The 23,678-nt window shown below is 43.3% G+C and overlaps 1 protein-coding gene across 11 annotated transcripts in view; it reads left to right on the top strand.

Moving 5' to 3' along the window:
- The window catches only part of LOC105466567 (sorting nexin 25), a 149,420-nt gene that overhangs the window by 6,921 nt on the left and 118,821 nt on the right, over window positions 1-23,678 (top strand). Inside the window, exon 1 of one of the 11 annotated variants that reach the window (XM_011715600.3) lies at window positions 681-2,659. The exons of the other annotated variants lie outside the window; for them this stretch is intronic. The gene's annotated coding sequence lies outside the window, so the exon portion shown is untranslated. Of the gene's footprint in view, window positions 1-680; window positions 2,660-23,678 lie in introns of those variants that run through there. 11 annotated transcript variants of the gene reach the window in all.

Below are 23,678 nucleotides of genomic sequence, written 5' to 3'. Positions count from 1 at the left end.
CAGTCCCCGCCGGCTTCTGTGATTTGGAAGGGGGATGCCAGAAATCACTGGTTTGCACCGAAAAGAAAGCCATCCTCAGCGTGCTGTGGGACATTAGGGCTGGGGCTAGGGAATGTAGGAAAGCACAGCATTTTAAATGAGCGCTTCTCATCCTCAGTTGCCAAACCCACTGCCCTATCTTTCTTTCACATTCCTTCTCATAAGCCTTTAAAGGGAACTTTATTCTATCCCAGCTTAAAAATTCACTGCTCGACAGAGTGATACCATCATTCCACTGAAAATGCCCAAGCGCTTTGGGGTAAGAGAAATGGCAGTGGCTCAACTTCATGAGAATATTTGTTAATGATCATTGTCCCCAGGGTCTGTATTTTGCTTATCACATGACCTGCTCACTCCTTTATTTTAAAAGAAAGCATCACACTCCACCAAACTACTCTCAGTGTTAGTTCAGATTGCAGCACTGAGATAATGGCGGAAGGCTGTAGTAGGTAACAGACATTTCACTCAGAAGCTGATAAACAAGGCAGTATATTAAGGAACAGGCATCTCCTGTTTTTAGAAGTGGTCTCAAAAATTAGTAACGTTTGTTTCTCTTACAAAATCTCCACTTAGCCATCCGTTTTTCATATCTCATTTAGCAGGAGTTGGGGAGCAGATGTGTCTCTCCTCTCGCTTTTTTTCTGCAATGACAAGTAAGATTTTACTAGTTGATTTGTTGATCAATAAAATATGACTTAATTCTTGGGTATTGTAAGATGTTATAATTGATTCAGTAAATATTTATTGAGCTTCTTGTGTGAGCCAGGTACTGTTTTGGAAGCTGAGGTTGAATCAACAAGACACGTAAATATCCTGCTCTCTGGAGATCTTATGGGGGAGCAGGCAGCAAATAAATACTGTGGGATAGTGATAAATGTTTCTGAAACAAACAGTGATTAAGAGTTAAGAGACAAGAGGGACTAGTAGGTGGGGGAAGAAGTTTAGAGGGTTAGGTTAAGATAAAAGTCCTGGTATTACAGTCCATCTCCCAGGGCATTGAAAGCCTCCTGTTGTGGGTTAGCAATCTGTTTCCTGGAAAATGCATTCCCCCAGATCTCCCAGCTCACTGGCACCTCTGGGTAGGTAAAACTTGGATTATCATCTAGAAAGATTGTTTAGTAGAGGAGTTGGAGAAAATAGTATTTTAAAGGTGACAGAGAAAATGCAGCATGTATAAATCTCTCATGAACACTACCGGAAGATTTCAGGTAATAGAAGAGGTGAAGTATAATATAAGGAAAAGGAATATTGGTAATTATTTTTGTCCTTGAATTCCTAAAATAGCCTTAAATAAGACATTAAGTGCGTTAGGGGCCGGGCACAGGTTCACCATGTTGCCAAGGCTGGTCTTGAACTCCTGACTCAAATGATTCTCCCTCCTCAGCCTCCAAAAGTGTTAGGATTACAGGCAATAGCCACTCTGCCTGGCCTAACCCTGTCTCTTTAAAAAAAACAAAAAACTAAAAGAAAATTTTAAGTACATTAGGAAATTACATTCTGAGTTATGTATTGCTTAGAACTGAAATACATGTCATTCGCATGAAATTCTATTTTCTTTGTAGTACTGGTACTGTTTACTCAAGCCTCTAGTGCTGTTTTTCCAATAATTTGTGTAATTTGCTTTTTTTTTTTTGCTTTGAGACAGGGTCTGCTCTGTTGTGCAAGCCACCATGCCCGGCTAATTTTTTGTAGAGACAGGGTCCTCAAGTGATCCTCCTGCCTCAGCCTCCCAAAGGGCTAGAATTATAGGCATGAGCCACCGTGCCTGGCTGTGTGTGCTTTTTAAATGTTCTCTTCTTTATGAATGGAAGAGTGGGAAGCAGAAGCATGTGGTGTAGTATAAAATATCTACAGTCAGTGCTGTGCGAGCTGGACCACACAGGTCAGCTAACATATGTGGAGGGGGAGGCTGTTTAGCAGTGAACCAAATGGAGCTCCTTAGAATAACGGTGACTACTGTACAAATTTGGATTCAGCGTGAAGAAGAGAATCCTCATTTATTCTTACATATTTTGAGTTCTCCTAGTGTGAGCTATACATGTCAGACACTGGGATCAGTCCTTCTAGCTCTGTATCCCTCCCTTCCCTTGTTTTTTCTTCTTGACTTCTTTTGGTAGAGGAAAAAAATGCATACACTGTTAAACATAGGTAACTAGGGAAGCCTCACTGAAAAGGGAAAGGTGATTTTATGTCTAGAGGTTTTCAAATGCTTCTGTATACTTCATAGGGTAATAGTTATCCATTGTAAACTGCCTGTGGTTAGGACCTGTGATTGACACCTTTTGTTATCGCTTATACCTAGTAGGAGCTCAAGAAGCGTTCGCTGATGATGATGACGAAAGTTATGTCCATTTGTGATCACTAACTTAGTGCTTTTCCCTTCCAGTTGATCTTGTATCTATTGAGCATCTCCTATGTGCATGGATTTTGATTTACTTGGATGAGAATCACTGTCGATTAAAGTTCTAAAAATAATTTTCATATCAGAAATTTCATCCCAGACTTCCGTGGTACCTTCAGATAGCACAGAAGCTTTTATGAAGGTCAAGAAGGTTGATGCTAAAGTCTTGACAGATGATATCTGGACCCCAGTTTAGAAAAACTTGGACTTTTGTTACAGGTGAGCAGCGTGGAACTGTGATGCTCTAGGGCCGGCCTTCTCTTGGTGTTGACAGTTGTGAGTCCAGCTTTGTTGTGTGGGTTGTCGCAGTGTGGTGTCCCGTGTCCAAGGTTGTTTGATTTTCTGCCAGGCCAGTTAACTCACCTGGGTCTGAACCTCATGTTTACTAGCCACAGTTATTTGACCTCAGCACTTGATCCAGCCAAAACAACAGCAAGAGAAATAGGGCAAGAATGAATCCATAGTTCAGAAAACCTTGTTATCATCACAAGATCAGCAGTTCGAAGTGTATCTTCTCATAATGGAAAAGAGGACACCATTTCTTAGGTTTTGATGGTAGGAAGGTAAAAGAGAGTAACTGTCAGTTTTTCTGTGGTGTAGTCTAATGCAGATTTTTCTCTTTTACTCTAGGGTTTATTAGATCTTTTTTTTTTTTTTTTTAAAGACAAGGTCTCGCTCTATTGCTCAGGCTGCAGTTCAGTGACCTGACCATAGTTTAACTGAGTACCCCCACTTTCCTAAGAGATGGTTTAATTATTTTTCTCTCTCTTCTTTTTCCCCCAGTTCCCCACTTCCCCTTTAGAAATGCAAATATAGCCTGTTACCTCCCCTTTAGCAGACTCTCCCTGTAGGGCAAGTTCATCTACCTGCCAACATGCTCAGCCCTTAGAGACTTCTTTCTTTATGTCCCCTGAGTTCAAAAATAAATAGGCAGTTGCTAATGAGGATTGGAGGGCTGATACAAGAAGTCCACAGAAGTTGGGTGTGCTGGGTGTGGTGACACACACTTTTAATCCCAGTGCCTTAGGAGACCAAAATGGGAGGAATGTTTGATGCCAGGAGTTGGAGATCAGCCTGGTCAACATAGAAAAACTCCATCTCTACCAAAAAAAAATGACAAAGAAAAAAAATTAGCTGGGAGTGGTGGTGCACATCTGCAGTCCCCAGCTACTTGGGAGACTGAGGCGGGAGGATCGCTTGAGCCCAGGAGTTTGAGGCTGCAGTGAGCCATGATCACACCGCCATATAGAGTGAGACCTTGTACCTTAAAAAAATAAAAATAAAAAGTTGAGTTCTTAGTAGAATATTGGAAACTAAAGGCCACTGCCATGTGAAGAAAGCATTAATGAAAGACTTAAAAGTTTAGCCAGAAAGTAGTTTAACAAGTTCATCAAATCGGATTAATAAGCATTTACTGAATGTCTGCCACCTACCTCATATTCTGACCTTGTGAGGTAATTTTGTTGTCTAGTTAGTTGCTGAGTGCCAGTGTCAGACACAAAGTGTGTGCTCAATAGATGGATTTTTAGAAGAACAATTTTAAGTATCCAACTGACATTTTTAGGTCTGAAATTTCAACCACAGTTTCCTAGAGAAGGGTCAGAGCTTTGCAATAGGTGGCATTAAGAACTGGAATAATGCTTTCTGTAAGCACATGGCACTGTTTTGGGTGTTGGGGAGGATTCCAAGATACACAAGAGTATTCCCTTCCCTGCCCTCTCCAGCCCAGTAGATTCAACCCACAGGGAGGCCTGGGTGGGAGACCAGATGTTTGTAGAGACAGACAGTAAACACATTCACACAGCAATCTACTGCTCCAGTTCGCTTGGGTCAGACGACTAGGATTCCTAAATGAGTTCTTTTACTAATACAAATGTTCTTTGAGTAAAACAAACTCATTTAGTTACTCGAGGGGAAAAGGAAAAGAAACGGGAATTAGGGAGACTACATACAGCCTCTTTGTGACTTTTTCCTTTCTTGTGCTAATGTGATAAACTAATCCTCAGTCATTTGATTATGGATAATGGCATGCAATATATTTACTGTCTTCAGAATATTCTTTTGTATTTTAACTGGGGAATTTAAGTCATGGCGGCCACTGAGAAAAATACTTTTGAGGAAGGTGGCTTTTTGAAAACTTTAAATCCTCTCTGTGGTATAAGTGTTGTTTTACATTAAGTTCATTTTTTTCATTTAAATTCATTTCATTTCATTAAATTGCATTTCATTAAATTTCATTTAAATTAAAAATGAAAATTTTTCATTTTCATTTAAATTAAATATTTTTCATTTAAATTCATACAAGATCTGGCTCTTTCGCCCAGATTGGAGGGCAGTGGTGCCATCTTGGCTCACTGCGATCTCCTCCTCCCCGGCTCAAGCCATCCTCCCACCTCCTGCCTCAGCTTCCTGAGTAGCTGGGACCACAGGTGTGCACCACCACACCCAGCTAATTTTTGTATTTTCGGTAGAGATGGGGTTTCGCTATGTTGCCCAGGCTGGTCTCGAACTTCTGAGCTCAAGTTATCCACCCATCTTGGCCTCCCAAAGTGCTGGGATTACAGGTGTGAGTCACCTCGCCTGACTTAAATTCATTATTTTTTAATTTAATTTTTTCCATAGGTTGCACAATCATATGATTTTAAAAAAGCATGCAGAAAGGTATACAGTGAGAAAACATCTTCCCTCTAGGCAGCCACTATTAATAGTTTGTGTTTATTCCAGATATATTTGACACACATATAGGCACATACACACATGTATTCAAAAGGAGAAGTTTTTGATACATATAATCTTGGTATGTGAACAGTGATTACACATAAAGGAAAATTATTTTCTGTATCATCTGTCATGATAGAACTATTAAGATTAGTCAGCATAAGATGAAGTTGTAGATGAATAGTGATAACTTCAAAGTGTGAAGGTACAATACATAATTAGGCCTGGGACAGAAAACAGTGCTAATCAAGTGTACCTAGGAAATGACAAAAATGTGTATTTGTTTGTTTGCTGTTTGTTTTTTTGAGATGGAGTGTTGCTCTTGTTGCCCAGGCTGGAGTGCAGTGGCACGGTCTTGGCTCACTGCAACTTCTGCCTCTTGGGTTCAAGCGATTCTCCTGCGTCAGCCTCCGGAGTCGCTGGGATTATAGGCACCCGCCACCACACCCGGCTAATTTTTATAATTTTTAGTAGAGATGGGGTTTCACCATGTTAGCCAGGCTGGTCTTGAACTCCTGACTTCAGGTGATCCACCCGCCTCAGCCTCTCAAAGTGCTGGGATTACAGGCGTGAGCCACCTCCCCCGGCCAACAAGTTTGTATTTGAATTTAGCAAAATCGTCTAAAGGAAGCAATATGTGTTCTTCTAATTTTTAAAAAACAACAAAATGGGTCCAGAGTACATGTACCACTTGTGATTTGAGTTACCAGTGAGTATATGAGATGACTCATAGGAGCTGGGATTGGAAAGGTAGTGTTGGCCAGGCCGTGGAAATGCCGGGGAATAGAACTGAATTTTAGTCTTCAGGCGTGGTGACTGTTGGCATTTTCTGAGCCCAGGAGTGATAGCATCAGAGCTGTGCTTTGAAACATTGAATGGCTATGTGATTGGGATGGACTTAAAAGGAGAAATGCTGGGCCGAGTGCAGTGGCTCATGCCTGTAATCCCAGCACTTTGGGAGGCCAAGGCAGGAGAATTGTTCAAACCCGGGAGATGGAGGTTACAGTGAGCCAAGATCACGCCACTGCACTCCAGCCTGGGTGATAGAGTGAGACTCTGTCTTGAAAAAAAAAAGAGAGAAAGAGAGAGAGAGAGAGAGAGAGAGAAATACGGTGTAGCTGCAATGATGAAAAGTGAGCGTTAATGAAGCTGTGTTTTTGTGAACGGAGACAACAGGCAGTACTTTCAGGAGTGAGTGAGACTTTGATACGATTTTCATTAGTTATCATTACAGATAGGTTCAAGAATATTCTCAGGAGGGCCCTAACTTTTCTTTTAAACAATAAATTCAACCCCAAACCAAAGGATCCCACAGTATATAACAGCAGATGTAGGAACGTCTCCCAAGTTGAATATTCTACTTGGAGCCTTCTTAATTCTGGCCGTTCCCAGGGGATTTATTTCGCACTTCTGAGTCTTAAGCTGCTTTTGTTTTTGAAGCACACTATGTCACATTGGTCATGGTAATTGACTGTTGCCTCCCTAAAAATATCTTAGGCTTTGTTTCCCAACCATATCATTTTGGGGATGGGAAGTGCCCTAGATTCCTTAAAATGTAGAATTCTTTATAGTCAGAATGGTACACATGGTTGTGCTAGAAAGGTGACGCAGCAAGTTTGGTGCCAAGGGTTCAGGACACAGAAAATGAACAGTGTCTGTGGAAGGCTGTTAGTATTGAAACAATTGCATACCACCTTGCCAGCATTTTTAACATTGCAGCTGTACTTTTGAAAGAAAAAATTGCAAACTCAGAACCTGTATTTTTATCCTTCACAGCTGTAGGTCACCTATCCCACCTAGGTTGTTTGGTTGAATGGGGATGACAGGTAGGTAGGCAGCCCTTCGCAGGGGCCCTCCTGAATAGCCTGAGGATTTAGGTCTAAGTCACACCCTGCTTTAGTCTAGGAGTGTGTGCTTCTATAGTGTTTTGAGACGGAGTCTGGCTCTGTCACCCATGCTGGAGTGCAGTGGTGCATTCTTGGCTCACTGCAACCTCCGCCTCCCGGGTTCAAGTGATTCTCCTGCTTCAGCCTCCCAAGTAGCTGACACTACAGGCGCCCGCCATCACGCCCGGCTAATTTTTGTAGTTTTAGTAGAGGCAGGGTTTTGCCATGTTGGCCAGTCTGGTCTCGAACTCCTGACCTCAGGCAATCCATGCCCCTCGGCCACAGAAAGTGCTGGGATTACAGGCATGAGCCACTACTCCTGGACTGCTTCTGTAGTTTTTGTAAGTATGGTGGAACTTTCCAGAAATCCCAGCAGGTTTGCATGTATGTTGGTGGGCCTGTCAGCCCAGGTGCTGCTTTGGGAGAAGGCAGCTAGGTGTGTGAGGTATGCCTGCTTTGCCCCTGCAGCTAGCCAGCACTCAGCAGCTACTCTAAGCACTTGCCAGTCCTGCTGTTTGTCAGCCCAGGGTTTCTAGGTATGAGTAGCCACAAGCTGGATGTAAAGAAAAATGAATATGGTTTAACTGTAAGTAAAACGCTTCTGAAGCCAAGAGGGGAGCAAGGGATTGTGCATCTTTAGGATAAGACACATGAACTTGTTTATTAGGCTACTAGGATCTATTCAATAGACTTTCTATTTTAGTGTGGAATATATCTCTTGGAAAATTAGATAAATATTTTACAAATACTCATTTCTAAAGTAACCTGAATTTCTGTAGTTCTCACCCACCTGTATATATGGGTGAGTTTACATAAATTAAACTAATTTTAAAGTTTTTTAAATGAGGTTCTGATCGCATACAGAACCTCATCCTCTTGCAGTACTCCTACGTCCTTGCTCTACCACCCCATCAGCGTTTCCGGGAGCCACAGACAGTGTCCCATGTATTTGGGGATAATTTCAACTTCCATTCTTCCATTCTTGTTGCCTGCAAAGCACTGGAGAGAGGTCCCTGTGCTATGGCGCCACTGCCAGTCTGTGAGAAAGATGTTCCCTGCCAGGGTGCTACTGTCTCAGTCCTCCAGAGCTGCGTGTCTGGAGGGGCTTGGTCTGTCCTTCAGGGTTTATCTAAGCCAAGGCCCCATGTATGCTTTATAGAAGCTGGGAGGTTAGCCCTGTTGCTCTCACTCAGGCTTGTTTTTAAAAAATGTTTTTGGGCCAGGCATGGTGGCTCACACCTGTAATCCCAGCACTTTAGGAGGCCGAGGTGGGCAGATCACAAGGTCAGAAGATTAGGACCATCCTGGCTAACACGGTGAAACCCTGTCTCTACTAAAACTACAAAAAATTAGCCGGCGTGGTAAGCACGTGCCTGTAGTACCAGCTACTCAGGAGGCTGAGGCAGGAGAATCACTTGAACCCTGGAGGTGGAGGTTGCAATGAGCCAAGATCGTGCCACTGCACTCCAGCCTGGGCCTACAGAGCGAGACTCTGTCTTAAAAAAAAAAAAAAGAAGAAAAAATGTTTTCTTCTTATGGAAGCTAAGGAACTTATGCCCCTCCTTGCATCTCCTGTGAAGACAGCGTCTTCTTTTTTTTTGTGGCTTCTCTCCATCTGGCTCAGACTGACTGCTGGGATCAAGCCAGGGCCTTCTCTAGTCCCCAACCCTGAGTCCCTACACATAAGCCACCTCCCACAAGGCCTCTTCCTCTTATGTAAATCAACTCATGAAAATACATACCTGAGGGCTGCTTGCCGGCTGCCAATTTGTTATACATGAAATCTACATCTCAACTGTTCCAGAAATTTCCATGTGTTTTTCCTGAAGCAGAGTTGTTAATCTCTTTTTTTTTTTCTGATTTTTTCCCATTTCACTGAATCTTTCTTTTTTTCTGAAATTGCAACCCCTAGATAGCTCAGAAAGTTGGATGTTTCCCAGATTTGCATTTGGGTCATTCTTGAGGTCTCATTCTTTATTCTCTTAGTTTAGGGCAGTCTCAACTTTGGCCTCCTACAATAATCATCCCTGTCGACATTGAGGACTTAAGAGATTTATTCCTGAGTTTCAGATCTAGTTTTGGGCCTCAGACTTATTTATTCAACTGCTTAACTTGACATTTCCACCTGGCAGTCCCAGTGGTACCCGAAGCTTGAGTCCATGACATCTTATGACCAATGTCTGTCTCTGTTCCTCTTGTTCCTGTGTCAGTGAATAGCACCTCCGAAAGTCAGGTCCCACAACTGAGTCCTTTTTTTTTTTGAGACGGAGTCTCATTCTGTCGCCTAGGCTGGAGTGCAGTGGCGCGATCTCGGCTCACTGCAACTTCTGCCTGCCAGGTTCAAGCAATTCTCCTGCCTCAGCCTCCCGAGTAGCTGGGATTACAGGCGCCCACCACCACGCCTGGCTAAATTTTTATATTTTTAGTAGAGACGGGGTTTCACCATGTTACCCAGGATGGTCTCGATCTCCTGACCTCGTGATCTACCCGCCTCAGTCTCCCAAAGTGCTGGGATTACAGGTGTGAGCCACCGCACCCGGCTTAACTGAGTCCTTCTTGACATCTCCTTCTCCTCATACCCCATAGGCACTCCATCAAGTCCTGTCCTTTTACCTCTTTTGTTAATTTTATTTTTTTATTCATTTATTTATTTTTGAGACAGGGTGTCACTCTGTTGCCCAGGCTGGAGTGCAGTGGCACAGTCATGGCGCACTACAGCATCGGCCTCCTGGGCTCTTGTGATCCTCCATGCCTCACCCCCACAATAGCTGGGACTACAGGTGGGTGCCACCACACCCAGCTAATTTTTTTTATTTTTATTTTTCTGAGACAGGATCTGGCTCTGTTGCCCAGGCTGGAGTGCAGTGGCATGATCCTGGCTTCCTCCCACTTCAGCCTTTCAAGTAGCTACGTCTAAGGGTGCGTGCCACCGCCCTTGACTAGTTTTTGTATTTTTTGTAGAGACGGGTTTCACCATGTTGCCCAGGCTGATCTTGAACTCCTGAGCTCAAGCCGTTCATCTGCTTTGGCCTCCCAAGGAGGCCAGGATTAAAGGTGTGAGCCACTGTGCCTGACCCGCGCTAATTAAAAAAGTTTTTTCTAGAGATGGGGTCTCTGTTGCCCACGCAGGTCTCAAACTCCTGGACTCAAGCCTTCCTCCTGCCTTGGCCTCTCAGAATGTTGGATTACAGGGGTGCCTGCCCTTATCTCTTGAGTATCTTGCATTCATCCACTTCTTTCAGTCTTTCCTGCTTGGTCTCAGCTACCATCATGTCCCACCTAGATAACTGTAACAACCTTTCCATTGGTCTCTGCCTCTATGTTGGCTCCCCCTTCCATTGATTCTTTTAAAAATGCAAGCCTAATCAAATTCCTCTTTAGCAACATGTTTGTTTAAAACTTTCAGTAACTTATTGTTCTTCCTAGATCTCTAGCCTAACCTCCAGTCATAATTACTGTCACTCCTCATGCTCCACCCTCAGTCCTCATAGGGCCCGGCTTTTTCTGTCTGTAGGGACTTTATATATTGTTTCCCCTGCCTTGAGCACTCCGCTGCCCCCTGTACCTAGTTAACTTCTCTTCCTTTAGACCTCAGTCATCAGTTTTGCAGGGAAGCTTTTCCTATCTTTCAACTTACATCTTCTTATAGTGCCATAATACCTCTCCTTCACTGTGGGTATATAGCACCATATATATAGCACCATATACTCCTCCTTCACAGTAGGTATGTAGCACCATATACCCCTCCTTCACCATAGGTATATAGCGCCCATATACTGCTCCTTCATGGTAGGAATATAGCGCCGTATACCCCTCCTTCACGGTAGGTATATAGCGCCGTATACCCCTCCTTCACGGTAGGTATATAACGCCGTATACCCCTCCTTCACCATAGGTATATAGTGCCCATGTACTGCTCCTTCATGGTAGGAATATAGCGCCGTATACCCCTCCTTCACGTTAGGTATATAGCGCCGTATACCGCTCCTTCACAGTAGCTATATAGAGCAATATACCCCTCCTTCACGATAGGTATATAGAGCCATATACCCCTTCTTCACGGTAGGTATATAGCGCCCATGAACCGCTCCTTCATGGTAGATATATACCCCTCCTTCATGGTAGGAATATAGTGCCGTATACCGCTCCTTCACAGTAGATCTATACCCCTCCTTCACAGTAGGAATATAGTGCCGTATACCGCTCCTTCACAGTAGATCTATACCCCTCCTTCACGGTAGGAATATAGTGCCGTATACCGCTCCTTCACGGTAGGAATATAGTGCTGTATACCGCTCCTTCACAGTAGATCTATACCCCTCCTTCACAGTAGGAATATAGTGCCGTATACCCCTCCTTCACGGTAGTTGTCACAGTTGTAATTTTATACTCATTCGGATGGCTCCTGGTGTTTCCTCTTCATTAGTTATTGAACACCATATGAAGGCAGAAACTTCCCTCTGTGTCTTTAAGGCCTAGTCGGATGATTTAGTAGGCAAGTGATACATATTTAAAAGAATGAATAACTGGGAATCAGTAAAGCATAGGCATGAAGAGAATGGATTTGGAGTTTGTCATTGGTCTGGATTTGAATCTGGGCTCTCCCCTAATAACTGTGACAGTGGGCAGCTTGCTTAAGAGAGAAGTCTCTCCATCTGAAAAAAGGATATAGTAAATACTTTCAAAGGTTCTTTGGAACAATGTGATAGCATTTGTAAAATAAAGATTATCATGCTTTGGATATGGAAGATGTTAAGTGGTAGCTTTTACACTTATTTTTTACAAACCTTTTTATTACAAAATAAAAAATGCAGATTCAGAAAATCCCACCAAACAAATGTATAGATGGATGGATGATTATAGAGAGAATTCTCTGGAGATACACCCCTTTGTATCTCCACTCCAATGTCATCACCTTCTCTCCTACCTTAGCAACCTCATCTTGACTTTATAGGAATCACTTCCTTGCGTGTCATTATAGTTTTATCACTCTGGTGTGCATCAGTGGACATAATAGTTTAGTCTTGTCTCTTAAAAAAAAAAGTTTCCCTTCTATCCTTTTATTTTCTTCAGTTTATCTACTGAAGAACCTAGAGGATTTGTCCTGTAGAGTGTCCTGTGTCTGGATTTTGCTGATTGCACATCAGTGATGCAGTTCAATGTGCTCCTCTGTGTGCTCTGTGTCCTGCAAACTGACAGTGGGTCCAGAGGCCTGCTCAAACTCCTGTTTGATTCCTTTGGCAAGACTTTAGCTAGTGGTGTGCTCTTTTATTAGAAGTCATGTTGTACCTGGTTCTCTTTCCCTTTGTGATATTAGTAGCTATTGACACTCAATACCTAGATCCATTAATTTATTAGGAGTGACAAGATGGTGAAATTTTGTCATTTTTCAGTTATTGACTTAAATACTTTTAGAAGAGTATTGTCTCTTGTCCCTTGTCTGCTCTTTGGTTACATAAAGGTACAGTTCAGTAGAAAAGCTGGATGAAACCTTGATTCTTCACTTTATCAGTTTCCACAATGAGTTAGTTCCTTATCCTCTGAAGGTGACCGATTCCCCCATTGTGTGTTTTTAAAAAGTATTATTATGAATTCTGCTGGGCGCGGTGGCTCACGCCTGTAATCCCAGCACTTTGGGAGGCTGAGGCAGGTGGGTCACTGAGGTTAGGAGTTGGAGACCAGCCTTTACAACATGGTGAAACCCGTCTCTACTAGAAATACAAAAAATTAGTTGAGTGTGGTGGCGGATGCCTGTAATCCCAGCTACTCGGGAGGCTGAGGTAGGACAATTGCTTGAACCCGGGAGGCGGAGGTTGTAGTGAGCTGAGATCACACCACTGCACTCTAGCCTGGGCAACAAGAGCAAAACTCCGTCTCTTTCTCTCTCTCTCTCTATATATGTATGTAAAATGAATTCATGGATTTGACTATATTTGATGGGTTTCAATAAGTTGTGATTAATATATTTTTTGAAGCCTATATTATCCCATCTTTGGCCAGTGGGAGCCCTTGTTAGTTGACTCTTGCATCCTTTGGACATAACCCTTGTGGTCTTTGAGTGTTTTCTTGCTATGTGGTATAACAAAATGTTTCAGGCTCGTTTTGAATGTCTTCTGCTTATACCTGAAATTAACCATTTCTCCAAGATGAGCCCTGTTTGTTTTTTTAAAGTGGTAAATGGCATTTCAATAACTCGTTCTGAGTGTCAGGGAGGCTTATTACTATTGGACTGGTCATTGTTTCTTGACTTCCTCTATGGAAGGATCTAAAAAAATACATATGAGATCTGTGTATTGCAGAAAACAATCACCCAGTAGTTAGATTTGTATATTCTATGTCTTTTTTTTTTTTTTTTTGAGACGGAATCTCGCTCTGTTGCCCAGGCTGGAGTGCAGTGGCACGATCTTGCCTCACTGCAAGCTCCGCCTCGCGGGTTCATGCCATTCTCCTGCCTCAGCCTCCCGAGTAGCTGGGACTACAGATGCCCACCACCACGCCCGGCTAATTTTTGTATTTTTAGTAGAGACGGGGTTTCACCATATTTCACTGTGTGAACCAGTATGATCTCTAGTTCCTGACCTCGTGATCCACCCGCCTCGGCCTCCCAAAGTGCTGGGATTATAGGCGTGAGCCACCGCTCCCGGCCAGTATGTCTATGTCTTCTTAAAGGCCAGTGACACTCACTTTGAACTGTGCTTTATAATCCTCTATGTCATTTGCTTAGCATGGCATATGTTGGCATTGTTAACGGGTTCAGGGAAATCATTCCTGTGGCCCCAGTTTGACTTATTTCACCATCATCTATGACTATGAATACAGTGGACAAATACATGTATTACAGGAGTTATATAATGTGAACGTCATGAAGTGAATGCCTTAGTAATTGGTAGAGCTAAACTTAACATCTCTTGCACTGGCTGTTTGCAGATGTATTCGCTGCATTACGTTACCCAGTTTAATTCTTACATCTATCATGGGAGGTAGGGACTGTTATTCTCATTTTGCAGATGGGAAAACTGAGATTTAGTGAGGTTAAATGATGCACCCAGGCTACCTAATCAGTGAAAGAACTGAGTTAAACCCATGTCTCTCTTTATTAACTCTGGAGTCTACACACTTAACCACTTTATTGCCTTTTTAATTATTAAAAATTTGTCTGGCCTGATTCAGAATTAAAACAACTTGGGAAGCTTTGGGATGATTCTAGGATCTGCTTAGGACTTAATGTCACTTCAGAGGTCTCACAATGAACTTGAATGATGTCACAGCTGTCCCTTCTGTGCTCATGAGACTCTTTACTAATCAAGTAAGGCACCAGGATGTGACTGCAGAATCCCTCTCAATACGGCATTCCAGGCAGCCACTAAAAATTCATGCAGTTGGTCCATAGCATGAAACCCATCTGGCATTTTGAGTGAGAACCTAGTAGAATGGCAGTGGTGCCTTTTGGATTCTGTGATCACTTTTTCTGTGCCTATATTACGGTGTCATCACTGCATTATAACAGCCAGGCATATACTTTTTTAGTCTCTTCTGGTAAAAATCAGTGTTTCCCAAACTATGATTCATTAACACTTAGTTCTGGGAGATGCTTTTAGGTACACTGCAAAAACAAAGAAGAGGAAGCACGGGAGGCTAGTTTGCTGGTCAAATAAGTCTGAGAAAACTAAAATTTTTTTTATTGTTTGTTTGAGACAGGGTCTCACTGTGTTGCCCAGGCTGGGGCGCAGTGGCACAATTATAGCTCACTGTAGCCTTGACCTCCTGGACTAAAGCAGTCCTCCCACCTCAGCCTCCCAAGTAGATAGGATTACAGGCATGTGCCACCACACCCAGCTAATTTTTAAATTTTTTGTAGAGATTGGCCGGGCGCGGTGGCTCACGCCTGTAATCCCAGCACTTTGGGAGGCTGAGACGGGCGGATCACAAGGTCAGGAGATCGCGACCATCCTGGCTAACACGGTGAAACCCCGTCTCTACTAAAAAATACAACAAAAACTAGCCGGGCGTGGTGGCGGGCGCCTGTAATCCCAGCTACACGGGAGGCTGAGGCAGGAGAATGGCGTAAACCCGGGAGGCGGAGCTTGCAGTGAGCTGAGATCCGGCCACTGCACCCCAGCCTGGGCGACAGAGCGAGACTCCGTCTCAAAAAAAAAAAAAAAAAAAAAAAAAAATTTTGTAGAGACAAGGTCTCACTATGTTGCCCAGGCTGGTCTTGAACTCCTGGGCTCAAGTGATCCTCCTACCTTGGCCTCCCAAAGTGCTGGGATTACAGGCATGAGCCACCACACTGGGCCTTGGAAAAACAAAATTCTTAAAGCTTTACAATGTGTATGATTAAATGAACATTGTAAGAACTCCTACTATAAAGAAATCTGTTTAGCTTTTTGATCCAATGTTCTCTAAACATGACTGATCCCTGTATCTCCTTCCTTTGATTTTTAAACAATAAGGAGATGTATTCTCTTAAGAAAGAATACACAGTCCAGAGAGAGGACAAGCTCAGGGCTAGGGCAGGCTCCACGTGGAGACCACTGAGCCTCCAGGACCGTTTCTCTGTGTTTCTTAGCCCTGTGCATCGGAAGAGCTTTCGGGCTGTTGTCCGGGTGACTGTATCTGTTTCAGGCACCACGGCCATGCAGGATGCTACCCAGAGGAAGAGAGTCCCTTTTTGGAACAAGGAAAATGTGCTTAGAAATGCTCCTGGCAGTGTTCCTCTCACATCTTACTGGCCAGGTTTGGGCAGGTGCCCGTTTCTTACCTGTTGTTGGCATGGGGGACAGGATTTCTGTGATGGGCCGAGGCCAGTCATTTATCTTTTTTGTTTTGTTTCCCTTACGTCATTGTGTAGAACTAGGCCAGTCACTTAGAGAGGAGGGAGGTTGTGGGTCCACAACGCTTGGCCTCGTGTCAAGGTCTTCATGACAGGGCTGCCCTGCCTTTATAGCCTTCACTCGTATTCCTCTTCTTTAAGCCGAACTGCTTGCTGTTCCCGAGTTTACCGTTGGGCGGGTGTGCGTGCACCTGGGAAGGCCTTCGCCTGCATTTTTGTAGGTTCAGCTCCACTTGTTGTTGAAGGTCTGAATCAATTGCCCTTCCACCCAGGCGGCTTCATCATGCTCTTCATTTCTGCTCGGTAAGCATGCATTTATTGCGGGCAGGAGAGGGAGAGATCTAGGTAATTCCAGGTTTCTGGCTTGGAGGTTGAATGGGCACAGGTGCCCTTTGTGTAGGTTTGGGACGGTGGGACCTAAGGATGTGGTACATTTTGGCCATGTAGATTTTTTGATGCCTGTGGATCTGTCCAGCTGGCAGTTAGGTCTGCAGGTGTGCAGTTTGCAGGAGAGATCAGGGTTAAGCAGGTCGATTTGTTGGTGGTCAGTGTATACCTGACAGTTAAGACTACAGGGAATGAGACTGCCCAGTGCAGTAGGATGGCTGAGAAGCAGCGAGTCCAAGTGTAGGCAAGGGAGGAGCAGCCCACCGAGGAGAGAAAGAGCATTTAGAGGCTGTGAGATAGAGAGAGAAACTCAGAGAGCAAGAGGGAGCAGATGGTCAACAGTGTCTGGTGGGGCAGAGAGGTCGGGAGGACCGAGGGTGTGCCCTGGACTTGGCAACTGGGGGGCCTTTGGAGGTCCATGCCAGTGTGGTTTGGGGGTGGGAGTGGAGAGGTTCACAGTGTGCGGCCTGTGCTCTGTAGAAGCCTGGCTGAGAAAGCCAGAAGAGAAAGTGGTACCTAGAGTAGAGTGTGTGTTGCGGGATTTTTGTTGTCAGGGAGAGACATTTAAGCACATTTTTAGGTTAAGGGAAAGATGGGAAAGTAGAGAGGAAGGGCCTGAACATCTCAGAGATAGATGGCAATTGATGGAGCCATGCCCAAGGGGGCAGGATCAGAGCATAGGTGGGGAGTTTGACTTTAGTAGGAGATAAAAACGGGGGCACATGGAGAGAACTTCGTGGAGAATGGCAGGGAATTAAGGTATTTCAAGCTGGATAGTCTCGAATATTTTGGTAAGCGGGAGACAAAATTAATTACTGATAGTGAGAACTATGATATGTGTAGAGGATATTTTTTTATTTTTATTTTATTTTATTTTAGACAGCGTCTTGCTCTGTAGCCCAGGCTAGAGTGTAGAGGAAGATTGTAGCTCATTGCAGCCCTTTACCTCTTGACCTGAAGCAGTCCTCCTGCCTCAGCCTCCCAGAGTGCCACAATTATAGGTGTGAGCCTGTGCCTGTACAGGGTAATTTTAAGAAAGGCGGTAAAAGGTTTGGAAAAAACATCATTGGAAAGAATAACAGCAGAACCATTTGTTGAGCCCTTATTGTGTACCAAGCATTTCACTAGACACTTTACATTCTCATTGAACCCTCACAGTTATCCTATGAGAAAGTTTCTGCTATTCCCATTGTATGGGTCAGGAAGCAGGTTTAGAGAGATGGGGTGACTAGCCGAAGGTGACAGAGCTTGCTAGGATGGTGCCAGGCTTTCTTTGACAGGAGAGCCAGCCCTCTTGATCTCTGTGCTCTGCTGTCTCATCAGGGAGAAGCAGCATCACAAAGGTACGTGGGCTGAGTGCTGAGGAGTTAAGGGCCAAGATGTGAAGCTGGAGGCCATGAAAGACTAGCGACGCCTGCCGTGTGGTTGTGAAACTTTTGTAGCTGGAACGCTAACAAACTCCTGGAGTGAAGCAGTGGAGATGTCTGTGGGCTTGGTGTGACAGAGGGCCAGGGCACAAGAATGTTTAATGAGAGCCCCCCAGGCCTCATCAAGCCAAGGGAGGAGCCGAGGCCCGGAGGACGCTGAGAGCTTGGAGAAAACGGAAGGGTCAGAGGCCTGCGAGGCCTCCTATCTGCTGTCATGCAAAAGCCTTCCATGTGGCCGTGAGAATGGGCGAGCGCCGAGAAGTGGGGATGAGGGTTGCTGGAGGCGAGGAGGTCCAGTTGCCGCGTGGGTGGAATGTTCTATGTCTGTTGTCTTTTTTCTCTTTGACTGAAGGAATTGCCCCCAGAAGTTCTCTGGTGAAATGTTGAAGGAAGATTGCATGATCCATTATTAAATCAGAGGGATGAGGAGGCTGAGGGTGGGGAGAATGGAGGTTGCCATCTGTTGTTTATTTTGCCCACGGCTATCTCTGGGTGTACCAGTGTCATTCAGGCCATTCTCTTGTGACTGTGCTCAGGCACAGTTTTACTGACTACATGGCACACAAGTCAGGTATTGGGAAGAACTGTTTCTTCTTTAGAGGAGTATGTTTTAACCATGTTAAATTTCCAAGAATGGGTTTATTTATTGCCTCTACACAGTGTAGACCATTCCAGGAAAATAAATGATTTTTGATTCAAGCATGATATTTATTTATTTTTATATTTTTATTTATTTAGAGACAGGGTCTCACTCCTGTCACCCAGGCTGGAGTGCAGTGATGCAATTATGACTCTCTACAGCCTCAACTTCCTGGGCTCAGGTGATCCTCCCACCTCAGCCTCCTGAGGAGGTAGGACTATAGGCACATGCCACCACGCCTGGCTAATTTTTAAATTTTTTAGTAGAGATGAGGTTTCGCTGTGTTGCCCAGGCTAGGCTTTGAATTCCTGGCTCAAGTCATGGGTGCACCTTAGCCTCCCAAAATGCTGGGATTATTGGCGTGAGCCACTGTGCCTGGCCTAAGCACTGTATTTAAAACTACCTCTCATGCATTTAACTGATTTTCCTTGCCTTTTAAAGTGATTAATGGCTTGTTACTATCATTGTGGAATAAAATTCTGTAGAGAAAGTTCATACTGCCTCTTTATGAACATACAAATGAAATATTATAATTATCATTTTAGTTAACCTAAAGTCCAAGTTATGAATGACTCTACATTAAAACAAACCTTCCTGATTTTCCAAATAATTAAACACTTCTGTTTTATTCAGGGATCATAATTTTTTTTTTGAGACAGAGTTTTGCTCTTGTTGCCCAGACTGGAGTGCAGTGGCGTAATCTTGGTTCACCGCAATCTCTACCTCCCGGGTTCAAGTGATTCTCCTGCCTCAGCCTCCCAGGTAGCTGGTATTACAGGCAGGCACCACCACACCTGGCTAATTTTGTATTTTTTTTTTTTTTAGTAGAGATGGGGTTTCTCCATGTTGGTCAGGCTGGTCTTGAACTCCCGACCTCAGGTGATCCACCTGCCTCAGCCTCCCAAAGTGCTGGGATTACAAGCATGAGCCACCGTGCCTGGCCCAGGGATCATAATTTTCATCATCAGGACCAGTTAGCAGTGTTTCCTAAAGTGTGGTCTGAGGGTCACAGAAATAATTTAGGAAATGTTGTTAAAAATACTATACTTACTCTAAAGACATATCCTAAACTTTGTGAATTAAGAATGTAAGGGAATAGTGTCTAAAAAATCTGCATTTGAACAAATTCCCCAAGTGATTCTTGAGGAAAACTGATGTAGAATGTTTTCAAGTTACAGATAGGGGCTTCCTGATGTCAACAAGGCCCAAGGAAACTAACTCACGTCTAAGAGATGGCACCACTGCACTTCAGCCTGGACAACAGAGCAGGACTCCATCTTCCAAAAAAAAAAAAAAGCAGAATTTATTCTTTGAATGTCAACACATTTATTTTAGGTAGAAGCAGAAGAAGCAATTTGTATGATCTACATCTGGACTGCAGTAAATAACTTATAGTCATCAATTAAAAGGGATATAAAAGTCTGCCTCTTTGAGTAGATTTAATTGCATTGTATTTTTGTCTTTATGTAGCTAGTCTTTTATGGCAGTAATTCATTCCACATCTTAATATGATACGTTTATGCTATCTGGGCTGCTGGGTATGGGGTGCAACTTTTCACTTCAAAGGAACTATGGAAGTCAAGGTCCCATTGAATCAAATTACCAATGTAATATTTTTTTCTAAGTATTTTATCACCAGTTTATTTAAAAGCTAGTTAATGTGAAAAACACACTCACCTGTCTAAACCCAAAGAATGAACTCAGAGACACGAAGTACAGCAGAAGTGAGACTTTTAATGGTGCTCTTGCGAGATGGGGTGTCTGGTAGGCAGGCACACCGGGGGCAGTTTCAGCAGGTAATTTATCTCCTAGCATGCAAGTCCCCTCCCCAGTTCCTCATTGGTCAAGTACTATGGGGTTAAAATCTTCCCGGAAGTCGCCTGAGTTTTATTATCCCCCTTATAAGGTTATACCCCATCCCCTTCCTCGCTTAAGTTTCAATTTCCCAATAACGAAATTTTCTTCCCTTTTATGGGCTGACCCCTCCTCTACATCCTATTTGCTTATCATGACTTTCTAGGTGCACGAGCCGTGCAGTTTGTCATGTCCACAGGCTGCATACCAGTACTTAGATTATCATGCCTCGAAAATGGACCATTTAAAATGTTTCCTCATAGTTAACAAATTAACTAAGATAATGGAATTATGGTATTCCAGGACAGTAATGGAGTACAAAACAGTGATTGCTTTCGTGACTAAAGACCTCTGTGAAAAAGGCAATTCTATGTGACTCATTCAGTTGTTGAGTTACAGAACAGCTTTAAAGAGGGGCAGCTCTTCTGGCTTCCCCATCATTGATGTTCAGTGCTATCAGTGAGAACTATTATGACATGAGAATTAGTTTTGCAATATACTTCAATATGTATGAACTTCAAAATTCTCTTAGATTGATTGTATACTTGAGTAATTTTTCTTTTGTGCCCTGGGCCAGAAAGTGAAATGGAGAGAGCATGCCAGAACAGGAAGAATATTGGAATTCCTAAGCCCAGCCTTCCATGGTGGTATGGCTCATTAGCTACCGATTATGAGTTTCCATCAAAAATAAAGCCAAGGCTGGTGGTGGTGGCTCACACCTGTAATGCCAGCACTTTGGGAGGCTGAGGCGGGTGGATCACCTGAGGTCAGGAGTTCGAGACCTGCCTGGCCAACATGGTGAAACCCCGTCTTTACTAAAAATAAAAAATTAGCTGGGCATGGTGGTACATGCCTGTAGTCCCAGCTACTCGGGAGGCTGAGGCAGGAGAATCACTTGAACCTGGGAGGCGAGATCGCGCCATTGCACTCCAGTGACAGAGTGAGACTTTGTCTGAAAAAAAATAAAAATAAAAATAAATGAAGCCCTGTGAGTACAGAGAACATAATTTGTTTACCGTTCCCTCTCCAGTACCCAGCTAAGTGCCAGGCACACAGAGTGAGTCCTTAGTAAATGTTAGATGATTGAATAAATCGATGGAAACATGATTCGTATCATAGAAACCTATGATTTGCCTTATGAACTCAAAATTACAATAGAAGCCAGTGATAAAATAGTTACAGAATTTTTTTTATCGTACAAACTTTTTTAGGAATGCAAAAATTATTGTCAGGATTTTCAGTTACCTTTTTCTAAGCCAGTTTGCTTTTCTTCATTCATTTTTTCTAGCCTCTATTCGTTCTCTACTTGCCAATTTAGTCAAACCGCTATCTGCCTGTATGTTTTCAAGTACATGTTCTGATTTCAATTTTCAAGTGTTTGTCTGATTTGAAATATACTTAAATTTCTCTTGTAATCAAATGGAGTATGTTTTGTACAGATCTTCAGATCTAAATCTTAGAAATTAGAGATAAAGCTCTTTTTTCTCCCCATGAATCTAATTCTTCCAGTTGAATGGAAAAACAACTTAAGTATTATTATTATTGTTATTATTATTATTTTTTTTAGACTGAGTCTGGCTCTGTTGCCCAGGCTGGAGTGCAGTGGCGTGATCTCGGCTCACTGCAAGCTCCACCTCCCGGGTTCACACCATTCTCCTGCCTCAGCCCGCCACCATGCCTGGCTAATTTTTTTGTATTTTTAGTAGAGATGGGGTTTCACCATGTTAGCCAGGATGGTTTCCATCTCCTGACCTCATAATCGGCCTGCCTTGGCCTCCCAAAGTGCTGGGATTACAGGCGTGAGCCACCAGGCCCAAAAACAACCTAAGTATTAATAACTGACCTCAAAATCTACTTCTATTGATCAGTTAATAAAGATTTTGCCTTTGTGTTAATACTTATTTTTCTTTTAGAAAGCAGGTTAATCAGCAGGACACATTACGAAAGGAATTTGCTATGAAAGTAAAATATGACAGCATGAGAGGTCATAACATCAATCCCATGTAATATAACTATAATCATTTTTCAGAAAGGTAATTAACATTGTTAAAAAGTTTAGACTATGACTTTTGGAACCATAATAGTAATCTGTATCTGTGAACTGCTTTATAATTGTTAAAGCACTTTTACGTGCATATTATCCTCCTTCAAATGCATAATAATTCATTAATGTAAATAGTGCAGGCATTATTATTTTACATTGACGTGACTTTCAGAAAGGTGGACATGTTCACTATAGCCCAGCAAGTTAATGGGGAAGAAGCAACTGCAGCCTCATTTATTCTGGGTTTTAGCTGAGTGCCTTTGCCACTCTAATGTGATGGAATATGCTTTTGTCATAGTAATAAGAAGGGGATTATGCCCCAGTGGGAAGCACATTTTAATTTCGTATTTGTTCAGAGAAGAGATCTAATGGTTTCATATCCCTTCATAGGATGTAGTCTCTGGATCTATCTTAACACATAATTGTCTTTCATTATGGAAGTATAAACAGAACCTGAATCATACATTTGATGCATATAGGCATGGTTGGCCTTTGGCCTGGACGCAAAACATACTTTGATACATGGTGTAATAAGCTACAGAAGCTTCTGATCTAATCTGACATTCATCTTCCTCTATGTTCATGTGAAGTAAAATCAGGATACAGATGTAGGCTTTTGGAAGCTGTGTTGATCTTATTAAGTACCCCTCGGGGATAGAAGGCCCTGACCTGTGCCTTCACACGGCCTCTCTTGTTCATTACTCAGTTCTCCTTCTGGAGGTGCCCTGCTCAGAGGACCTGGGCTTTCAAGGGACATGGTTTAGGGTTGGCCAAACCTAAAAGACATGGTTTCGGTTGGCCAAAATCCCTTTTCAGGGATTCAAAAAATCCCTGAAAAGGGATTTTTCCAGTTCACCTATGCATAATTTGTGCTTCAAGGCCAGAAAAGTTCAGAGTACCTCACCCCCCACCCCATTCTCTCCTTTGTTCCTTCAGTTTCTTCTCAGCTGATAGAAGACTCCCCTTTTGGCCAGTTGCAGTGGCTCACAACTATAATCCCAACATTTTGGGAAGTCAAGGTGGGAGGATTGCTTGAGGACACAAGTTCAAGACCAGCTTGGGCAACATAGTGAGACCCCTGTGTCTACAAAAAAATAAAAATAAAAAATTAGCTGGGATTGGTGTACACGCCTGTAGTCACAGCTCTTTGGGAGGTTGAGGTGGGAGGATTGCTTGAGCCCTGCTGAGTCTGTCCTGTGGACCCTGGCCGAGCCAGATGAAATGAATATGCAGATGCAGGTATTTTGCGTGAGTGTGGCTAGGGTACTGCTGGCACTAGGGGCTGAAAAGACCGTGCAGTCCTGATAAGCCAAAGCTGCTTGTATATATTCAGTACAGATTTAATGGCAAAGGCTTGGAGCCAACATAATCTGTGGGTAATTAACATTGTTGTGCCCCCTTGCAGGGAGCAGTCTTGTGTGCAGACAATCTAAGGTCAGCTTCCGGACA

This window comes from Macaca nemestrina, chromosome 3, assembly GCF_043159975.1.
Source record: "Macaca nemestrina isolate mMacNem1 chromosome 3, mMacNem.hap1, whole genome shotgun sequence".
Lineage (NCBI taxonomy): Eukaryota > Metazoa > Chordata > Mammalia > Primates > Cercopithecidae > Macaca > Macaca nemestrina.
Note: the sequence above shows the minus strand (reverse complement) of the source record. Positions and strands in the feature narration are given on the sequence as shown.